This window comes from Leptinotarsa decemlineata, unplaced genomic scaffold (assembly GCF_025532065.1).
Source record: "Leptinotarsa decemlineata unplaced genomic scaffold, Ldec_3_MD MMD2_P_RNA_scaffold_12, whole genome shotgun sequence".
NCBI classification, from domain to species: domain Eukaryota; kingdom Metazoa; phylum Arthropoda; class Insecta; order Coleoptera; family Chrysomelidae; genus Leptinotarsa; species Leptinotarsa decemlineata.
This window is the reverse complement of record NW_027412526.1, coordinates 4,470,655-4,479,586: the sequence shown is the minus strand read 5'-3', so window position 1 is coordinate 4,479,586 and position 8,932 is coordinate 4,470,655. Positions and strand designations below refer to the sequence as shown.

Sequence of the window (8,932 nt, the reverse complement as noted above, 5' to 3'; positions counted from 1 at the left end):
TGGTGGAGAGGGAGGCGAGGATCGATTGAATGGCCAGCGCGATCACCTGACCTTTCATCAATAGATTTCTCTTTATGGGGATATGTAAAGAGCAATGTGTTTAAAACTAAACCTTCAGATTTGGATGACTTGAAAGAACGAATAATGCTTGCGATTAGGGTTGTCACCCCTGATATGTTGAATAATGCCAGAAAACAGTTTTATTTGAGATTATGATGTTGCCCAGACGTTAGCAGTGAATATTTTGAACATTTCATCGAATTTCGGTAACCACATGATTTTAATTTATTTTGTCTTAATTGTTGCAATAAACTTGAAAGCGATAACATTTTTAAATAAAGAATGAAGAGACCTTTCAAAGAATATATCACAAACCTATACTTCTCATTAACAAAATTGGGGTTGTACCTGTCTTTCGAAGGGGGTTAAAGGTAGGGGTAGCATTTTTACGTTGAAGAATGTCCAATTATAATTTGCATTCGACGTGTTTCGGGATTTTTTTCAAATGTGTACAGTAACCGATATGATGAATTTATTTCATTTGGCTTTTACACACTGTATAAGAATTTATGAAGAAATTAAGTGTAGAAACAATGTTGAAAATTGGACAAACTTTCCTGACAAGAGGTTCAATTTTCTTCACAGTAATTTCTTCGATTGGAATATAATACTGATTTGGCGACGAGACTTAGATACACGTTTAGTTATAATTTATCGGTTTTGAGTTCAGTTCGTAATTGTTAATTCGAAATTCTGAAACTATGAAGTGACATATGACCAAACCGTGACAGCAGCCACCGCTGGAGATAATCCAGCCGTTGCATTATTGAATGCTTTATGTGTTTCATATAAGAATTATTTCTAATCGTCAACTAAGGGACGATATTCAAGGAATATTTGTAATGTTGGTTTGAGTTGGGAGACAATCTGAAATATATCAACATGCACGAGCTGAATATCCCTGAATAGTTTTTATTGAAGTAAATGAATCCCTTCATTTCTTTGACAGATTTTCAACCTATTGGAATCACTCTCCACCACCAATGAGCATCATCTCCTGATGGTTTCTTGCTGTCACAAGAACATATTCAACCTGAGAAACCTTCAGGATGAGACATACAAGTATATTTCTGAATAACTTGAATACCCTCTAGATTGTTTGGAAGCACCTTTCATTTTGATATATCTAGTAAGTGTCAGTCTCTCAAAATTTCAGTATTTACGTCATTTCCAGCAATGAAAGTAAAAACTTTTCTTTGAATAATAAGTCTTGTGTGTCAAATGATAGTGAAATCGTGTAGTTTTCAGCTGTGCTGAGAGTTTCTAGAAAATCCTGGATAATTCCTCTAAGGTAATTGAACAAATTTTAATTTTTGATTTCCTGCAAAACTTCCATTGGTTTACGTCGAGCTTTTTGATTATTTGCACTGATACCAAATTTCCAATTCACGAGACTAGTTGAACAGTATTTTATTCTGTTCCACTATCTCTTCTAGTGATGCAATGTCGAAGATATACTTATGAAGTCACCTCTGAATCACACAACCTAGTTTTGAAAAAAAATGTTTTCACAATATTCCTACTTGGTGAATAAAAACAATCAATAAACTTACGAGAATTCGAAATGAATAACTTCAATCAATCATCAATTTATCTGATTATTCGTTATTGAGAGAGTTTTTTCCTGCAAAATTTCAATACGTCATTTTTAAAACGATATCAATGAGTCATTACGAGTATTATTTTTTCATCTGGCTTTCCATTTCTGATGCCAATTCCAGGTTTTTCTTTTACGAAATATACAGTGTGAACGTGAATTTTTTTAAACGGAAACAGATTTTAAACAGGCAGTCCTATTCTCTTAACTTTCAATCGGGGCAGGATATCAGAGTCTGACAAAATTTTTATAAAAAAGGGTCATTTGAAGAATATTGATAAATAGGCCAATAATTTCACATCACTTTTCGCCGAGAGGACGATAGCAACTTTTTTCCAATGGAAAGGGGTCATGTGATATTTCTTGCGAATGAAATTCACTTTTTCAAACGGTTTTTTTTCAGTTTGTTCCGTTTTGATATTACTGGAGTTTTTTCTCAATACCAAACCGTTATTCTAATACATCAACACGTGTTGATCCATCCACGCATTGAATTTACGAAAGAAGTTGAAGAAGGTAACCAGTTCGCATTTCTCGATATGCTGATTATGCAAAAGCCGGATGGTACACTAGACCACACGGTATATCGAAAGCCAACCACCCAAAACAAATTCACGCGGTGGCAACAACACTGATTACACGTTCGAGGAGGCTAGCAGACAACAATTACAGACAACAAGAGTTGAACACCATTGAAACAACTCTACAAATGAAAAAATACTCAGAAAAAAGTAAAAATGCGGCTCCCAAGACTACACGGAAACAACAGAAAACTCGAGATACACCGGTCATAACAACCACACTACCATATATTGCAGGAACAACAGATAAAATCAGCAGAATTCTTCACCGACACAACATATCAACTTCGTTCGTACCAGAACAAACAATAAGGTCCATGCTTCGTAATCCCGAGGATCAGATACTACTGGAGTTACAAATAGTGTATAAAGTACCATACCACGATTGTGACAGGACTTACATCGGCCAAACCAACATACGCAAAGATGAACACATACTAGCAGTGAAGGGAAAAGTCACCACGTCTTCTCTCTTCCAACACGTACTGCAAACAGGACATAACATCAATTTCGATAACACAAAAATACTAGCAAGCAATGAAAACTCTTACTCGCGAACAATCAGAGAGCCTATCGAAATTGAAAAACGACCTAATAATATGAACAAAAGGGATGATGCGCAAAGATTACCATCAACATGGAGATCCGTTTTATCGCTTCGCACAAGCAATCAGACCGCTCAACCCCAGAAGCAAAACTCGGCACATGACAATACAGGTACAATAACAGAGGCAGCTCAGGTAATACGGCCAAAACAGGTAGTCGAGCAAACACAGGTAGTGGCAGCAACGCAGGTGAAGGGAAACATCGATCCCTATAAATTGAGACACAGAGTTTGAACTGATCAGTCTGGTTGAAAAAACCAGACATCACCAGAAGATGGCAAATGCGACTTTGCCGAAACGTTGTGAAAGTAATCCTTATGGAGATAAAATACACAGAACACGGAGTGAAACCCGAGGGTAAACCACAGACACGTGTTTCTGGCTATTGGCCTCATCAGCGCGGTGCAGCAAAGTGTAAAGATGGGCAACACTTGTTTGCCGAAAGCAGGAAACAGCACATACCCACGGAGTCAACAACAGGAGCCAACCGCACATTTGTGGTTCCAGTTAGAAGACCTAGAATTCCCAGGCTACATCTAACATGACCACGTAGGTAGCTATAGCTACCTGCGTGACATCCGGGTCCAGGATATTTATATCCTGTCCTCTGTTTATATCCGTTACGAATCTTCATTTTCCCTATTCCCCAATTCATACACCAATAACTGTGCAACCAGTTATCGAAATTCGTATCGGAGGTTTGAGAGGAGTCCAAATTCGTATCGGAGGTTGGAGAGGAGTCCAAATTCGAATGAATATTGAAGTGAAGGGGGACTGGCGGCCCCCACGACAGATTTGACAAAGTCATCAGTGCGATAATGGATGTGTCATTTGTGAAATTCATATCGAAAGGACTGACGGCCCCCTAGTAAAATAATTGAGTGTTTTCATAAAAGAAGAAATTTAATGAGAAAGCTTAGGTTCGCAGCATTGTCTCAAGCATGACAGCTACGCCCCCGGACGGAGCTTCCGTTCACTATGCCTCAAATTGGCAACTATCATTCACTTCCAGCTACAGACAAATTTCTATACTACCTGTTCTGTCAAAAATTGTCGAGAAAATTATGAAGAGGAGAATGACAGCATTTCTCAAAAAATTTAATATTCTGAGTAACCGTCAATATGGATTTCAATGTTCTAAGAACACTCAGGACGCCATTTTCACTTTCTTAGAATCACTTTATAATAATTTAAATGAACGAGAGGCTGCGGCGGCGATATTCTGTGATTTATCAAAGGTATTCTACTGCGTAAATCATGGAATACTGCTCCGCAAACTTGAAGTTTATGGGTTTCGAGGCACGGTACTGTCCTGGCTCAGGTCGTACTTATCGGAGCGTGGCTAAATTGTATCATTTGATGGTAGTAAGTCTGGAAAGCAAGTAATTGAGAGTGGAGTTCCTCAAGGATCAGTTTTGGGCCCGACTCTATTTCTCATTTATATTAACGACCTCACCAACTTAGATATCAATGGTGAAATTACTATTTTTGCAGATGAGACATCGATTCTATGGCACAACAAAAGCTCTTCAGAGCTTAACTACCACATAAGCATAGATATAGAAAAAGTTAAGGATTGGTGTGATTCCAATCTTCTCACTTTCAATATAAGCAAAACAAATTCAAAGGCGACTTGTTTATTTGGACAAGGAACAAATCTCCTGTTCTACGGATAATAAATTGCTGGGGCTTCTGATTGATAATAAATTGAAGTTTGGTAACCATATTACAAAACTATGCAATCGATTAGCTTCAGGTTGCTTTGCGGTTCGTGTCGTTGCTAATGAGTTGAATTTGGGTATAGCGAAGAACGTATACTACGCACTAATAGAATCTCATCTTCGTTATGGAATCTGCTTCTGGGGCGCTTGTGCTCAGTATTTATTTCAAAGAGTATTCTCTCTCCAAAAAAGGGCAATTAGATACCTATGTAGTTCTGATTACCGTGAATCCTGTCGTCCCTTGTTTATTCAACATGGAGTTCTGACATTGGTTTGTATCTACATTTTGGAAATGGCTTGCCTCATGCACAAGAAATACCAAGCTATAATTAGTTCTGAGTCAACCTATAACACTCGCTCCTCTCACTTGATCTCGCTTCCAATTCCCTCCTCAACCTTAATTCGCAACTCTCTAATTTTTGAGGGCAGGAAAATTTTCAATCACCTTCCCCTAACCTTGCGTGTCATCAAAAGCGAAGTCAAGTTCAGAAAATCTGTAAAAACGCCAATAGTTGGGAGGGCTACTATACCGTGGAAGAATACTTTCAGGATTCTTTTTGCTGAGATTTCTATCTTTGGCGGCGATCATATAAAGTATGCCTAATTCTTCATATATTTAGAGGTAGTCCTTGCAATTTCATGTATAAAATGTTTGTTTTTCCGGCATGTTACTTTATTCATTTGATTGGCACATCGAAGTTTTGTTGTTCAATGTTATTTGGCTTAGTGGTGTAAATCTTGTTGCTTTTGTATATGTAATTATGTCCGCTTATAATAAGTGTGAATTCATGTGTATTTATGATCTCCTTGCTAACTGTATATTTGTGATGTTATCATGGTGACTGTATGCTTTGTCATGAGAATTGTTATTCTTGGACAATAAAGTATATTTTGATTTGATTTGATTTGATTTATGTGCAGGATGAGTCTGGCCGAATACACCCGACTTAGAAGCAGCGGCCATAAAAATTAAAGAATGGGAAGCTAACCTCAGGGTGTCAGTTTTTCATGACAAAGTGCGCGCGCATGGTATGAATTTGCTCTCATCATTTTTCTCCAACGCATCAAAAGAAGTATAACTGCAAAAATCCACTCAACACTGACGTTTCCACACTGTATATCATGCATCAAAGGCAATGGCGTTATTCATGTATATCCTGCTCGACACTTTATTTATCTAATAAAGAAAGTTTTCTCTCAGAAGTCCCATTGATTCCAGGAAACTTCAATAGCGAAATCCCGTTCCACGAGAACACCTTCCAATACATTACCTTTTATTCTCTTTTGCTTCGAGTCAACAGTCATTTTATTTCTGTTCTTGCGAAACCGTAGAATGGACGCTTTAACGCTGGCGGTCGTAGAACCAAGAGAAATCAAATTATTTCATTCAGTTGAATCCAAAGCGTTGCAAAACACCGCCTCCATATAAGCCGACAAAGATTTTCTCGGTGGCATTTAGTGGTGAATGCACACAAAAACCCCTGCATAATGCGTCTCTAGAGACAAATGAGTTATGGGAGTAACGAAGCTCGGTTTCGGACGGAGTTTTATTTCCTTTTCCGGCTCTTCCGGTTCGTGACACGCCATTCGACAATTCGGATAGTTATTAGTTTCGTGGAATGATACTGTTCTGAATCTGTTTCAGAAAAAATATAGGCCCAATCCATATTTTCTTGACCCCTATTCACTTTTTCCTGAGACCTATTCACACCTATGGAATGGGAAGGGGGGTCAAGTGGTACATTATTTTGATTGACGGTCCAATGGTACTCTGACTTATTATTTTTGATGAGTATTTTCCGAAAAATAGCGTTCTGAAATAAACAGAAGTAATTATACCTGTGAAATAGGTACATTTTACTACTACCCATTTCATGTTTATTATATCTGTATGAAAGAGAAGGATTTGAAATTGTCGTTCTAATGTAGAACAGTTTTTTCAATAGTATATTGTATAACAAGTGCGTGAAATCGACTTTTTTACACAAGCGTGGAATTTGCGACACGAGCCCTCAGGCGAGTGTCGCAAAGAACGCGAGTGTAAAAAAGTCTTCACGCACATGTTGCACACTATACTTTTTCTACGGCCATACAGAGAAAATTAAGTACCATTAGTTTAAAGAGCTTTATTAAATTTCAGAATAATTAGTAAGTACCTATATTATAAAATTAACAATTTATTGAGATTATTATTTTTGGTTTTCATTCTGATGTGGAATAATAATGATTATTAATAGTGATATTGGAAACTGTGACCATTCCAAAACTTACACCTGCAGCATTTGATTTTTCTATTAGTGTGTTTCTTGACTTGGAAGTTGAGATGATAGAAGTAGTGGCGATAGGGGCTGAGGAAATTTGATTTTGAGGCGATAAAATTTTATTTGCCACATCAATTTTCTGAGTAATTGAGTTTTCTATATAATGATCTGCCACTGCAGAGGATTTCCAACCTCCATGTTTTTTTAAGGTAAGCAAATCGCCTCCAGCTTCTATTAATAACGTGGCGGATGACCGCCTAAAACAGTGGCCTGTATATTGTTCAGCATGAGGTAAATTTAGGTATTTTGCGATTACCGAAGGAACTTTACCAATTTTATTTATACCAACGATCTGGCAGGTACATTTTCCACCTTGATAATTAATAAATAATTTTTTTTTCTGCGTATTTTTGCGGACGGAGTGCCGTATATTTTCGGTATAATTTAAGATGTTCCGTGATTAAATTTTCTTGAGATTTTGGTTTTTGTATCATGGACGTTTACTATGAGTATTGTACCTAAATCTTCAATATCATCTAATTTCAGTTTATACAGTTCATCTCTTCTAAGAGCTCCAGCAAGTCCAAATATCAGTATAACCTAAAAGAGAAAGAAATTACAATATAGAAACTAAAAATAGTTTTTTACATACCTCTTGACTACAGAGGGATTTCAAACCACGATAGCTCTTCAAACGAATGAACAGATGGAATACTGCGTGTCCTTGTTAGACATATCATCAAACACTGGAAATAGAGCAGATTAACATGGAATCTAATCCTCTCAACAGATACTGCACGATTTGTTTGGAGATGGTTGACAATATTTCGTGGTGTACTTCATCAGTTCAGACTTCCATTGTCTGATATAATATACATTTATTTGAAATTCCTGAAAAAATAAAAAGATTAACCGAAAAATGACAATTTTATTAAAAAAAAAAACTGGAATTACAAGGAAATAACATAGAAGCTACAACCTGAAAATAAAACATTGAAACATCAGTAAAAGCTGAAAATTAAACATATTATTAACAAAAATAAAAAATAAAAATGATAGATTTCAAACCAAGTTACGTCACGACGTTTCGATTGTTAGTATCCACAATCGTTGTCGGGTGATAACTGGACTTATTCCTTTCACCTATCACCTCTTCATTGGTTTTAGCGAGAGATGACCGTTTGACGAGAGTTGGTCGTTTTTTGCTTGATAAGAGGTTCCTATATGTTACGCATCTCTACGCTAGCTTGACTAAATGCATTGTTGGACAACATAAACGCGGCTTCCTTGAATTTTCTCCTAAACCAGTGTTCCTCTTTGTGGATGATTTCAGCTTGAGCCCATTTGATATTATGTTGATGAGTCCAAACATTCTCTGCTATTCCGGATTTGCTGGTTTCTCCTCGCTGTGTGTGTTTCTTGTGCTCAGCAATGCGAACTTTCAATGGCCTCTTAGTTTCACCGATATATGATTCTCCGCACTCGCAGGGTATCCGATTAATGCAATTCTTGGAATCGCAGTCCGCTTTTGGTGGCCTGGTTTTTGTGAGGCTGCTACAGATAGTGTTCCCAGATCTGAAACAGGTCCTGATGTTGAACTTGGACCCAATCCTTCTTATCCTTTCCGATAATCCTCTGATGTAGGGATGTACAAGTACTGGTTGTGGCGGCTTCTCTTCCTTGTAGAGCTCTTGCTGTCTCCTAGCTAAAGCCTGTTCTACCATCACTCTGGAGTAACCATTTCGTTGAAGGTCATTTTTGATGATGCCTATTTCTTTTTCGAGACCCTCCTTTGTATTCCAGAGCTCGAAAGCACGGTCTAGTAGAGTCTTGATGATTCCTCTCCTAGTCGATTGATGGTGGTTGGATTTCTGGTTCAGATACTGTCATGTGTGAGTGGGTTTTCGATATTCAGATGTTTCCCATTTAGTGTCGGTTTCCCATTCAGACGTATTGGTGAAGAGGACCGACACTAAATGGGAAACCCACTCACACAGGACAGTATCTGAACCATAAATCCAACCACCATCAATCGACTAAGAGAGGAATCATCAAGACTCTACTCGACCGTGCTTTCGAGGAGCTATGCAATACAAAGGAAGGTGTC

General features: G+C 37.7%; 1 protein-coding gene across 2 annotated transcripts in view; it reads left to right on the top strand.

Moving 5' to 3' along the window:
* Window positions 1-1,188: 1,188 nt before the first annotated feature.
* The window catches only part of LOC111509895 (uncharacterized), a 53,832-nt gene continuing 46,088 nt past the window's right edge, over window positions 1,189-8,932 (top strand). The window contains exon 1 of one of the 2 annotated variants that reach the window (XM_074172396.1): window positions 1,189-1,351. The gene's annotated coding sequence lies outside the window, so the exon portion shown is untranslated. The remainder of the gene's footprint in view (window positions 1,352-8,932) is intronic. The other variant, XM_074172389.1, reaches the window with a different exon arrangement.